Source organism: Sceloporus undulatus, chromosome 3 (genome assembly GCF_019175285.1).
Source record: "Sceloporus undulatus isolate JIND9_A2432 ecotype Alabama chromosome 3, SceUnd_v1.1, whole genome shotgun sequence".
NCBI lineage: Eukaryota > Metazoa > Chordata > Lepidosauria > Squamata > Phrynosomatidae > Sceloporus > Sceloporus undulatus.
In genome coordinates, this window is record NC_056524.1 from 154,056,688 (window position 1) to 154,071,092 (window position 14,405).

The following is a 14,405-nucleotide window of genomic DNA, read 5'->3' on the forward strand; positions in this document are numbered from 1 at the left end:
TGGACAAAGCTCTTGGACAACCTAGTCTTCTAATGGGTTTCTACTGCCAACCAGGTCAGCCAGAAACCTTGCAGCATGCACATATGGTATGCCCTCCAACTGTATCGGCATAACAGCTACAACCCTATTTCTCCCCTCACAGTGTGGAGCTGATTTTCATGCAATGTCTACCAAATCCTGTTGCTTACTTGCCAAATGGACTTGTCTGACTGGCAAAATATCATTCCAGAACATATTGACAACGGAAATGTGCTTGTTTTGTGCTAGCGTGCATTCTAGTCTGTGCAGATATGTGCATTATTTAGAAGTGCATCATTTCAAAATTCCTTGGCAAGAACCCATGGGAGTGGCTCACATATTTGATTTATTTACTACCATACTGTGCAACCCTTGTTCGCTTAATGTAAAATAAAAGTACCTTATTTTCCTCATTCAAAGTAGAAGAATGGGAGACAAGGGAGGAAGCAGATTAAGATTGCTCCTAACAGCACCAGTCACACAACCCTTTATTTTTAACATGGTTATCACTCACCCTTGGGGGCCCTTGAGGACAATATGTGCAAAACCTACTCCCCACATCCAACTAGGAATGAAAGCGTATGGGGGGGGATTAATGGACAAAAACACATATCTTGGGTGTCAGGAAACCTTGACATTGAAAATTACTGAACAGACCAGAATCTTTGCAGTTTGGGACCTATTCTGCACAAAATTTTCATTTTTTTTGTGTGTGAAAAAACTGTATTTTCTGCACAGAAAATAATATGTGCAGCAAATAATACGTGTAGGAGAAACCTCCTGAAGCTCCTTTTTTATTTTCCCACAATTCTTTGAATATACTTGAGGTCTACTCCTATTCTCCCCAATACTTCTCCCCCCAGTATCCCAGGCACATCTTTTTTGTTGTTGTTCCAAACATGGCCATGTAATGGCCAGGAGAGAGCAAGAACAGTCAAGGATCATGACATCTATTTTCCATTAGCAGGTGTACAATGATGATGCAGGACAGCTGCATCATTGTATGCCTGATATCAGAACATGACAAGCAATCATCTTCTTTGGGCTACCTCCTGTCCTCCCACCAACTGCTACATGGCTATGTGAGGGGGCAACTAAGGGCTGTCACTAGTTATGCTCTGACAGCTGGCATCATTCTGGAGTTCCCAGGGACTTTGTGAAATTGTCAGCATAGGATGTCATCTCAACATACTGAATATCAAATGAATATAGCTGGCAGTGATCTTCAGCTGACTTCTATCGTCCCCGGTCACTACATGGTCATATGGGGGGGGGGGGCAGAAATATGGTGAGCCAGAGAGGAAAGACTTTCTCTCTCCTCTCACAATGTCTATGATAACAGTAGAGTTTTGAATGACATTCCCACAGCAAGGAGAAAATAGATTAACTTATTCCCTGTAGGAATGAAAACATTAAGCAAGCACAACCCAAATGGAGACAAAGACAGTCACAGTTTGATGATGAGGTATCACAGTGTGTGTTTCAATAGGTGTTGCAGGGAAGAAGGGGGAGTTGTTTGGGGAATGCATTTCTAGTGGTAGCTTCATGTCTTTCGCAGTGCTTTGTTCTGCTTTCTGTAATAGTACAAGAGGAGAGATTCCTGGCACTTGTGCCACACTAACTGGGAGCAGGCAGGCAGGCAGGCAGGATGGTGCTTTTCTCTGTTGGGGTATACATAATTCCTTACCAGGGCTGAATTAACCCTGATCCTAGTTATGTTACAGAACAGAGGTCAATTAATGTGAGGCATTAACTGAAAGTGAAATTAACCAGGAGGCATGTGTCAAAGTGAAATGGCTTGCAGAAAAACAGGAAGGTGTTGGGACAGCCAAATGGAGCATGCTCATGAGACAGAACATTTTTAGGTTCAGTATAGTGGTGCAGTGAGAGGTAGCATCACATAGTGGTTTGGATATTGGACTATGACTCTGGAGACCAGGGTTCAGTTCCCAGATCAGCCATAAAAAACACTGGATGACCTTGGACAAGTCACATGTTCTCAGCCTCAGGGATGGCAATGACAAACCTCCTCTGAACAAATCTTGCCAAGAAAACATATGGTGCCTTAGGGTCAGAAATGACCTGAGGGCACACAACAACAACTACAACTACAACAACTACATATTGGTGTGAATGCTGGACTACAACTCTGGAGACCAGATTCAAATCTGTGCATGGAAACTCACTTGGTGTCCTTGGACAAGTCATACCTTTTCAGCTTCAGAGAAACTGATGAACTTTGTAGCCAAGAATTTTATGCCTGGATTTGTTTGTATCTAACCTCTCTTTCAGTTCCTTTTCCTTTTGCATTGTGTCTTTTAGACCATAAACCTGAAAGCATAGGCAAGGTCTGTCTCATTTCTGTTATTTCTAGGCCCTTCTGGGAGACTCTTTGGATGAAGAGCAAGGTTAAAGTGTATTAATGAAGGAAAGAAAATAAATTTACATAGCAATCAAGGTTCACGGCTGCAAAACAAAGCAGTTGTGTTTCAGTGACTTTCCCTTGTTTATGAGTTTCAGTTCTGGAACGTGTGATTTTCTCCCACACATTTTTTAAGTTGCTCAAGCAGCAGGAACGGGATATTTTGGGTGGGGAAGACAGATGAAAGAGAGGCAAAGGGCAGGATGGATTGCTTTGGATTAACTGCACAAATTCCATCCATTCAAAGCCCAGCCTGCTTCTTCAAAAGGCAACCAAATAAATATGTAACTGTACTTTAAAGATTTCTGAGTATTTATCAGCTGACTAGTTGTCCTCCTTCCAAAAGAACATTTGCAATTAATGTTTTTGGGTTCATGGCATATATTTTCCCCTTGTCTGACTTTTTAAAAGGTTAACACTCTTGTAGCTGAACTGTTTATTAACCAAACCAGTTCTCCTGGCATGGAGACTTTCATTTGTTTGGTAGTTGAGTTTTGATTTATTTTTATTTTTTTACACATTGAATTTAATTCAACTATACTTACCATGTTTATTGCTTTGTTTATCAGATACTGCCCATTCTTCTCATTCTGTTATTTCTTATTTTAATTGAAAACCTACTCAGGATGGAACCCATTGCTTCTCTCTCTCCCTTACTGCAGTCAACAAATCTACAGCACTCCTAGCAGATCCTAAACAAGCTCCTAACATGTAAAGATACGCAACTGAGCACTAAAGTTAGAATTATCCAAGCCATTGCATTCCCCATCACAATGTATGGATGTGAGAGCTGGTCAGTGAAGAAAGTGGATAGGAAGAAAATCAATTCATTTGAGATGTAGTGCTGGAGAAAAGGGGTATGGATACTGTGGATGGCAAAAAAAATTACAAACAAATGAGATGAAGCCTGAACTCTCCCTGGAATATTAGGTTCACTGATGATGTCTGCTGTGCATTTTGGAGAAACATGTTTTCATAATTTCTAGCAAGTAGCTAAAAATCTGCAGGTTTTTTAAAAAACACACACACAATCGCACTTTAGTCATTGGCAAAAATCTGTACAAACAGACATGCAATATATTGCCATTTAAATATGCAGTGATTCCACTGTGAGCAATAAAAACAAAGTTGTGGAGCTTAACACATATCAAGGACAGGAAGAGAACGCAGGAGGAGTTTCAGAGAAATGCAACAAAATTGAAGAAAGAGAGATTTTTACTTTTCTAGTCACCAGTACTAATCTTTGCCACCAGAAACCTCTGATAAACTTCCAAGGACTTCCTGGCACCTCGCCCCTCAGAACACAATGTAAAAACCATTGTCTTTGTCTGTAGGGAAATGACAGGATTTTTGGTATTTCCTCTCAGCATCTTCAGCTGCCATTCAGTGAGCTAATCACCAGCCTAGTTGAATGTAAATATGCTTTGAACATTACCCTGATGAACATGCTGTATTGTCTTTTGCTTAATTACCTGTTTAAAATGACACATAGCTCAGAGGAAAATAAACAATTAAATGACAGTTGGCTATTTCTCTTTGCCTGCAAAGAGAAAGAGATGTTGTTAAGGAAAATTACATAGGTACAATTAAAAGAAAATCTTTAAAAGCAGCAGAAAGTGGAGCTGGGATAACTTCAAAACAGAATGAAAAAGAAGGGAAATAAAATAAAATGTTCACATGTGGACTGTGTGCTTATTATTTATCCCGTGACTTCTCCAAGATCACCCAGTGTTTTTTTTGTGGTTGAGCAGGGATTCAATTTCTGGTTTTCCAGAGTCATAGTCTGTCAGTCACAAACATTTTCACAGATACTGGGCCAGATGAAACTTCATCCATCCCTTGCACCACCTGCCAATTGCAGAATTAACTCAGTGGCATATTTTGCTCATCCTTATAGCAGTGGTTTCACTAGGGTTGGTGTCACCCAGTGTGGTAACTCGTGGTGCCACCCCCCACCTTGATCTCCTGCCATACTACACCATACAGAATCTTTAGTAATGTTTTCTGTACTATTGTTATTCATAAATCATAATTCCCATATATCACTATTTGTTTGTTTGTTTGTTTCATTGATATCCCACCTTTCTCCCCAAAGGGACCCAAGGTAGCTCACAGATAAAACCTTTAAAAATGTTATAAAATTCAAACAACTAAAACATTTATATATAAAATCACATGAAATATACAGAATAAAATACAATATAAAATCACATAAAATATAGTTCAGTTTAAAACATTATTTATGGATATTGTTGAGTGGGTAGATCAGCTCTAAAACAATGAAGAACCCATTATTGCCACGTTCTCCTAAAAGCTTAAGAAAAATTTTGATTTTTGATTTTTTTCAGTTACCATGTTTCAAGATCTGCCTCTCTCCACAACTCATATTTTAACCAACCTTTTTCTTTTGATTTTCTCTGGAAGACAACCTGGAGAAGATTTGCAAGCAATCTATGCAGTGGTAAAGAAAAACTGAGCATTACTAATGCACTGGACAGAATATTAATATCAGAGATGGAAATCCCAGACCTGAACTTTATTCAGCTAGGAGGGATCGCTATCTCCAGTGGCGCTCATGGTCTCCAAGCCCCATTTCCAAGATATCTTATTTTGTTGGAGCAGTTATTTCAAAATCTGACCAACCCGAAATTCAAAGTAGTTCTAGTCCCAAGCATTTTGGATAAGGTAGAATCAACTTGCAATAACCATAGTCATAAACATAATCATAGGCGGGGTATACACCACCAAAAAGGGCAGTCTCTCCGTGCCTTGTTTTGCTGCACAAGGAAGCTGTAGCGGACAAACTGGGTTCTTTTTGCAGTGCTATAATGATGCCACAGTGTGCCAATGACACACTCGTGACATCATTATGGCACCGAGACATGCGTACGCTAAGTATCCGTCGCATCAAAATGGTGGCACCCATCTGTACAGGGTGCTGACATTTTGACGCCCTCTTCATGTGCGAGGGGTGTCTGGAAGCATCACCCCTCGCATGTGATGATGGAACCCTATCGCACCCATCTGTCCTGTGCCATAGAAAAGCCATAGTTCACCACATACAAAGTAGCTGTTGAAGCTGGTCCTCATAGCAACTAATTCTTATGTCATTATCCTAGCAGCTGGGCATGTTGTGATGTGTTCACAATTGTTACACAGCCCAGATATAAAAGGCAAGAAGCTAGCCACAGACAGCAGACCAGCCTTTGGAAGGACTGAGGCAAGGCAGAGCTATTGCAGGATGGATTCAGCTAAAGCAGCCATGGTCTACTGAATTTGAACAAACCTTGCATCGTCAAGATGGAGTTTTCTGTTCTTGCTTCAGGCACAGCGCTAATTGGTTCTGTAGGAGCCATAGTTTATGTCTGGGCCAGCAGAAGACAGCAGATTCAGCCACCCCCTGAGATCCAGTCACAAGCATGCTATTATTGCGGTGCCATTAGAGAGGGGGCTCAGCAGAAAGTAGCAACATTACCATCTGCTTGGAGCACTTCAAATTTCCATCCACATTCAAGGATTATCACCTCGGCTTGCCACCCTGTTCTTCATGGACCATCACAAAAACAAAATGGCCGTTTTGCCTAGCCACTATCCAAAATGGCTATGCAGAACTCGGGCAGTTGATTGTAGAAGGTATAGCGGTGAAAATAAATGAAGGCAGTTGGAATGGAGGGAGGGTGCCTCACCAGCTGCTGGGACCGGTAATGCAATAGTAATAGTTATGACATAAAACAACCAGTAAAATTAAAATTATTCTTTGAAATTACGATATCATACACACAGCCTAAATATATCTACATATGCATAGCTTCAGGCAGTTAAAGTGAAACTTTGGTAAAATGTGACGTTTTTCACGAAAATTTTAAAACAGCAATTTTTTAAAAAAATAATAATTTTAAATCATTTTTAAAATGAAATTTGAAATTTTATTTTTTTTAAAAAAAAACCTGGGCCTCTCCTTTCTCCTCCCATTGAGCCTCACCCCACTCACAGCATCTCTTCAGCATTTTAAGGGGGCACAGGCAAATGCCATAGCTCACTTCTGCCAAAATGCAGATATTTTAGGCGCAGTGGTGTCACCCCTTCTTAGGGTGTCACCTGCTGCGATCCCCATCCCTAGCAGCCCCGCTAGTAACACCACTACTTTATAGTATAAGAACGGGGACTGTCAAGCCTTTCATATGTTGGTTGACAACTCCTGTCATCCGTCTCAGTTGGCTATACTGTGCAGGGCTGATAGGAGTTGCAATCCGGCAACATCTGGAACAGAACTTGGCAAAGTTATTTTTTGGAGTAGAATCTATGGCCATACTTCCTGGGGGATTGTGAAATGGTAGTAAACAAAGTAACCTTTCCTAGCTGTGATTTGGAAGGCCACTCTTTCCAAAACCTTCTCTAGCAGCAGCCATGAGAGAGCTATTATAGACCCAGGGTTTTGTTTGTTTGTTTTTTCAAACTACACAGGAAATAGGTTTGGAAGATATTTCTGTTGACTTATTTCCTTATTCCTGAACTACTTGCAATGAAACCAATAGGACTATTCAAAAGCACCTATTTGTGCCAGGAATAAAAAATAAAAGTAGTGTAGCCTATACTGTGCATTTTGACTAATCTCACCAAAAAAATATTATTTTGCCCGTAGTCCAGAATGTCACTTTTTTTCCCCTCTCCCTCCAGGAAACTTTCCATTCACTTTCATATACATAAAATCTCAATTCACAAAGGCATTTTGTTTTAAAAGAAGATATATATTAAACAAAATAACTCCAGTAGCAGGGTCCTACTTTGAAAGTATAATTTTGAATTTTCCTTTTGTATTACGTGCTTCTAAATGCTATACAAGGAGAACATTCTTAATTTAAAATTATACTGAATAGGTAAATATCATAGTATTTAGTGTTTGTGTAGTATATAACGCAATATTTAACACTGATGTAGCAAGTGCTGTATCATTAAATTCTTACCTAAAAACCCTATGAAAAGCATGAGTTGCCATAAGGTGACAGGCGACTTGAAGGCATATGTGCATGCGTTTGCAGTTTATCTATTTATCTGTCCTCTCTCTCTCTCTCTCTCTCTCTGTGTGTGTGTGTGTGTGTACGTTTCTTGAAGTCACCAGTTGGCTTATAGCAACTTTCATAAGGTTTTCTTTGGCAAAGAAGCATCTACCCTTTTAAATTTTATCACAGGATGGTTGTCAATGGGCATTGTTTACCTTCAGCCCAGTAGACTTCTCCCTCCCAATCCAGAGTCTATTTTCATTCATGCTCAAAAGCCATTATGCTAGGAATGGTGCAAAGAAATGAGTGATCCTGCAGTTTTGCTATCATATTGCTATGCAATTTAGCAGAGCACAATAGCTTTCATTGATTTCAGTGGGCAAAACTTTCCTGACAGTAAAGGCTGTTCAACAGTGTGGTGGAGACTCCTTCCTTGGAGGTCTTTAAACAGAGGCTAGATGGTCATCTGTCAGGGATGCTTTGATTCCTGCATGGCAGGGAATTGGGCTGGATGGTCCTTGTGGTCTCTTCCAACTCTACGATTCTACGATTCTATGGCCCTTATCACACAGAGGGAATTAGGCTGCCAAAACATTGCTGAACTGTTGCAGAAGCACCGAAGGTGGGATCATCCGTCAAGCTTCTAAATTTTATTGAGACTTCCCGCTTTCCTTCCGTAAATGAAGTGTGCATGGAGAAGCCAGGAATAGCCATTTTTTGAATAACGGGATATCTCATTATTTAAAAAATGGCTTCTCCACACATGCTTCATCGAAGGAAGGAAAGCAAGAAACCTCAATTACGTTTTAGAAATGTGACAGATGATCCAACCTTCAGTGTTTCTGCAACAGTTTGGCAATGTTTTGGCAATGTAAGTCCCTCCATGTGATAAGGTCCATAGATTCTATGATTCTATGATTTACCAATATTTACAAATTTCTTCCTATTCAGGACTGATAGAACTGGAGGGTTTTTGTTATTGTTGTTGCTGTTGTTGTTTAAATCTGAAGACAAGAAAATGAACCTGACAGATTTTCTCATGCCTGTGTTGGAGCAAGTCCACCGCTTCATGCCGCAATATCCAGGTCCCTCTTAATTTGAGACTGTAACCTAGAAAACATTCAAATATATCTTCAGCGGCACACTGAAGACAAAATTGGTAGTGGTGAGCAAGCTTGTCTACAGCAAAACCTATTTTCTATTAGTGATTTTCTAACTCGAAAGCCCATTAAAAGCTTTCAAAGAACCTAAGATTGTTCTGACCACAGTTTGAGAACTACTGTGCTAAAGTAATGTATAGTGAGAATTGATAATCAATAACATCTGAATTAAATATTGTATCAGAATCTTGTCAAATGGTGTGAATTTATTCCTGGCAGTCCTCTAATGCTTTTAAGGGACTAATGAGATTGACAGCAGAAAGGAAGAATAGGGGTATGTAATCTATGTGCACAGCAGAGTTACAGCAGCTTGACCTCTCTTTAACTGTCATGATACCATCCTATGGAAGTCTGGAGGGATGCCACTACTTCCTTCTCTTCTTATTTCCAAACATTTTCTGTCCTGAAGAGGAAGTGAAAAGAAGGGACAGCATTTGGAGATTCTGCCTGAGGAAGAGAAGGAGAAGAGAAGAAGGCCTATCCTTAAGATACAGAGCCCTCCATCTGTCCATCTGCCTTGGTCCAGGTCTCAGAGGGAGAGAAGAATGCTGGACCTGATCCCCTTCCCCGCAACCATTCCCTTCTCCTTTTGTGTCATGTCTTCTTAGATTGTAAGCATGAAGGCAGGGAACTGTCCAATTAAATGATTTTATGTACAGTGCTGTGTAAATTTACAGCGCTATATAAATAAAGCTTAATAATAATAATAATAATAATAATAATAATAATAAGAGCTATTTCTTTATAAAATGCTAAAATATGGATATACGTGAGTGTGAATAAAAATACGCTAAACAACTTTTTTTTTATCCATATACTATGTCAAGTGAGGGGAAATCACATGTAGATGTAAAGAGTGTTGCAGAAGTAAAAAGTTTGAAAATGAATAACTTACAACTTTTCTGTTAGAAAGCTCTACTAATGTATTTCAAAGGAGTTTGCAAAGCTTTTTATTGGAGAATTCTAAGTATCTCAACAAACTATAAATGTGAAGATTCAATTTAATGGCTGTTTAAGGAGATGTCCATCTGTGTAGTGTAATTATGTTCCTAGTCTGCCAGTTTCATGTATGTTAAGGTATCAATTCCTAGCCTTTCAACTAAGATCAAGTGTGTATGTTAAGTCATAAATTTGTTCCTTCCAATTTTCAAACAATCTGTGGTTTTTCTTTTTAAACAACAACAACAAAATTTAATGTATAGCTTTCCCTCAGATACATATTTTATACACATCATTCTATGCATTTCCCCCATTCTATCTACTTTTTGAGCCAAGGACTGCACTGCAAAATTCAAAGAGGCATTGAATCTGAAGGATAACTGCATTCGAGTCCACATATTAGTCAAGGAAGTATGAATTAGGTCAGTTCATTTAAATAATGCAGACTAAATGAGATTCTCCAGCCTTCCTATGAAAAAAATATATTGTGTTTGAATTAGTTAACTGGATTGAGAGCCTTTCTCCTTTAGGGACTGGTTTCTGAGTTCTTATCCCCATTTATATATTTAGTTCCATTGCGTGTTCCAGGAGATTTCCTAATTTCAAGTAATATAATCAATAGCTGTTGATGTTGTTGCTGTATGCCTAGGCAGGATTAATTTAGAGACAATTTTTCATTCCTTTCCTCTAAGGTTGAGAAGGTGTCACTTGCCCAAGATCATGGCTCAGAAGAAATTCAAACCATGGTCTCCCAGAGTCATAGTCCAGCACTCAACAGGCTGTTGAGTAGACCTCAACTCCCACCTCAATCCCAGAGCATGGTACATATTTCTTGAAGAAGAACAGCAAAGGCATTAGGGAATAGGATTTAGGCTGAGTATGCCCCCACTGCATATTACAGTAGCCTTCTAAAGTTTTGGAAAAGTTCAGAAGGCTCCTTCCACCTCAACACTATAACCTAACACATTTGTTGTTCCTCTCCATGCCCCACACTCTAGGCTTGTGGTGGGGGTTGAGATCCACTCAGCAGCCTGTCCATGCCAAACATCAGAGGAGCCTTCTAAAGCTTTTCCTAGGAGCGTCAGGCAAGACTTGACCCCAAAGTGTGAGGCACATTATTCAGAGGGGAACATCAAACTTGTTAGGCAACAGGCTTGAAGCAGGAGTCTACAGAAAGCTGGGGCTTTCTGAATGGCAAACATAAAGTACAGCTTCTGTCATATGTCATGTAGGTAGAAAACAGTGACATGGAAGCATTGTTCAAAGGAGGAAAACTATTTTCCATTCTGTAATATTTCGGGATGAAGTTAGTCCAGCAAGTAGGTTGCCAAAAACATACAAGTTGCAAGTCAAGTCGAACTGAGTTGAATCAGTGTGTCAAATCGGGTCCAAGTCAAGTCATTGAAGTGACTTAAGCCCAACCTGAGTCTGAATCAACCAGCTGAAGTCTACATCACTCACATTTAATGTTTAAAAGGAGCCCTGGTGGCGCAGTGGTTAAATGCCTGTACTGCAGCCATTCACTCAAAACCACAAGGTTGCGAGTTCAAGACCAGCAAAAGGGCCCAAGCTCGACTCAGGCTTGCATCCTTCCGAGGTCGCTAAAATGAGTACCCAGACTGTTGGGGGCAAATTAGCTTACTTGCTAATTAGCTTACTTGCTGTTCACCGCTATGATCTTTGGAATAGCGGTATATAAATAAAACAAATTATTATTATTATTATTAAAAATATAGCTTTTCATAGCTGCTAAACAGATATAAGATAAGTGTTAGTTTGAGCAATTAGACCCATTAATGAGCAGATAATTAGCAAGTTGAAGAAGTGAACTTATGCCATGTTGGTTGTATACTAAATACACTTACTTTACTGAAAGGTCCCATTAAACATAGCAAGACTTGCTTCCAAGTGATTATGAATAGATAGGATTGCACTGTATGGCCATAATCGTATACACTTACTAGAGGATATGTTCCATTGGAGATTACGGGATTTACTTTGTAGAAAACATCCATGGGTTACTTTTATTTTTAAATATTCAAACTAATTTTTAAGCAACCTGTAAACCACCACTGGAGATTAAAGGTTAGGCCATTTTCATAGATCCTTACAAATATTTTCTGGGAGAAAGTCAAAAACTAGAGCAGAAGTGGAAGAGTGGGAACTAACCTGGAATTTTATTTACCATGGAGACTATCACACAGAAGATAAGAACAGAAGCAAAGCAGATTGCTCCCATCCTTATCCCGTCCTATTTGTGCAATCAAGGAAAAGATGATCACATACCACATACTTACCCTGTTCTTCTCCTGTCCATGAAGTGTAATGGACCTGTCATTTGGTATTAATGAGAATTTCTGTTAATACCAAATGATGGGTCCATTACACTCCACGGACGGGAGAAGAACGGGATATGCATGGTGTGTGATAATCTTTCCCCTGATCATACAAATAGGACAGGATAAGGATGGGAGCAATCCACTTTGCTCCTGTCCTTATCTTTTGTGTGATAACCTCCCATGTCTGTTAAGGACCCTCATCTCTAGTGAGTTTCAATCAAAGGTGATGAAAAAGCTTTTGTGGTCAAAATATAACAGAGTATCTGTCTCTTCACTGACCATATTGAAATATGTTATCATTCTTCCATTCTAAGGGGAAGTTAATTTAACATCTATGCCAATGCATGAAGTTTGATGCTTACTATATGTTCTGATCATTCGTTTTAAATTTTCTTTAAAAATATCACATCTTACCAAATGTTCACTTTAACCACACGAAACTAAATATGTGTAAATATATGACACTGTGCATATGATATTGTAATTTAAAAGTATCATTTTAATTTTACTAGTTATTTATGTCACAGTTATTGCCATTATATTCAGTGATGTATGGAAATTGCAATTTATGAATAACACTAGTATAAAAACATTACTAAGGAGTCGGTATGGTGGTGATATGGGAGGAGGTCGGGGGGGTGACACCGTGAGTTACTGTACCAGGTGACTCCAACCCTAGTGATGCCACTGACTAAGCTGGCACAAACATGGCACTTCAATGGAATTACAACCCACCATCTTCTGGAAAGTCATCCATTTCCTATCCCTGCCTTGGTTCAAGAGACTTATCAGTGAGATTTTCATAATGTGGGAAGGCACTGTCTAGAAAGTGATTCTCTTCTACAAGGATTCCTGCTAACAAAGGCACCATGTAAGCACCAGGTGCAAAAAGGCCCAAGGTAATTGTCTGTAATTGTGAGCCTCTTGTTAACGCTATAGTTAGCTCAGCCAGAGTTGCTCATAGCATCCTTTCATGTCAATGGGAGTTACATGCATGAATTGCATGGAGAATGGGGCCATTTGCATCACGTTCCATTGAGGTACACCATATTGAGCTCATTCGCTGGGAAGTGACTGTCTTTAAACAATATCTAACATTTGCGTGTGCTAAAATGTGTCATTAAGAGTTTTCTTTTCACAAGTTGTTCAAAGTCCAATTAGATTTCTACAGAGCGGTATCTCCTTGGAGATAATTTTCTATTATCAGAGGAAGATGCACATGATGAAATATTGGTTTTCATATGCAAATTACCTCACCTTGGTCTACTTTGTTTTTTTTTAAACTGCTTTGAGAGTGAATGCTTTTGCAAACCAAGATGTTCAGTGTAATAGAATTTATTTATTTAATTAATTTCCACCCATGCTTTTGATTCAAGCAGATCTCCAAGGCAACTTGTAAAAAAATAGCAAAATACAATCAGGCTCATTAAATGTCATTCAACATATCCAATGAAATTAAAGGTGCCAATCAGAAAACAATCAACCCATAAGGTGAGTATAGAAACATCAGGTTTAAAATATCAGTAATCACCAAGCATCTATTAATAACTTGTAATAGAAATGGGTTAACTCAGAAGGACAGCTGCTGTTGGTAAGGAATCCCACTGAGAAAGAACCACCCCTGATAAGGCCCTGAGTGGATAGATTCCCAAAGGCTATCTGTAAGGGAAGAGAAGGGCATCTGATTGACAGATTGCAAAGCAACCTTATGGTTCCTAGCATGGTTGGATGCTTCTTATGAAAGAGCTTACTATGGGGGGGGGGGGGGAGATGGGGGAACTTTAGTTCAGAACCATATGCCCAAAAAGGCAAAGACACCATTTGCTTGTTTTGATGACAATAAAAAGTTTTGAGCTAGAATCCCAGACTCTTGTTCCTCTTGCCACAAGACTAGAGAGAAAACAGTCATTTTTTGTGCCCCAGTGGGTGCAAATGCCCTACAACAATGTTTTCCAAAGGGGCGGCTTTGTTAGTTTGTCCAGGAAAAGGAAAAAAAGGCTGCTAAGTTATAATTCATTAGGACGTCCCACTGTATTACCACAGGTTTGAAGTGTGATAATAGATTTTTACTTTGTAGGTTTACCAAATGTCAGAATGTTTATATTATCAGATATGTAAATGGCCTGTATGTTAAGAATGTAATTGTCAGCATCAATAGTTTAAGAACAGTGATAAATCTGAGGCTTTCATGGAGAGATAAATGGGGGATGACTTCTGAGAACAGCTCTATCACATTTGGTGCCCAAAGAACCCTAGCAAGTCCTCCTGCTTTAGGAGAGCTCTGCAAGGGGAAATGTCCTCCCCTCAAAGCCGGCTCTCTAGTTTACGGGGAGGACAAATTTTACAACTTCTCAATTTCAAGACAATTGAATTTGAGTTCATTTCTAGCTCAAGTGTTCTACTGATTTAGAAGGCAACAGTTTGCCTTAATCAAATGGTAAACACTGCAACCCCTTTTGCCAGACATTTCAAAAAGACCACAGAAAGCCTTTTAACACCATCATTGCAAGAATTAGAATTATAATTC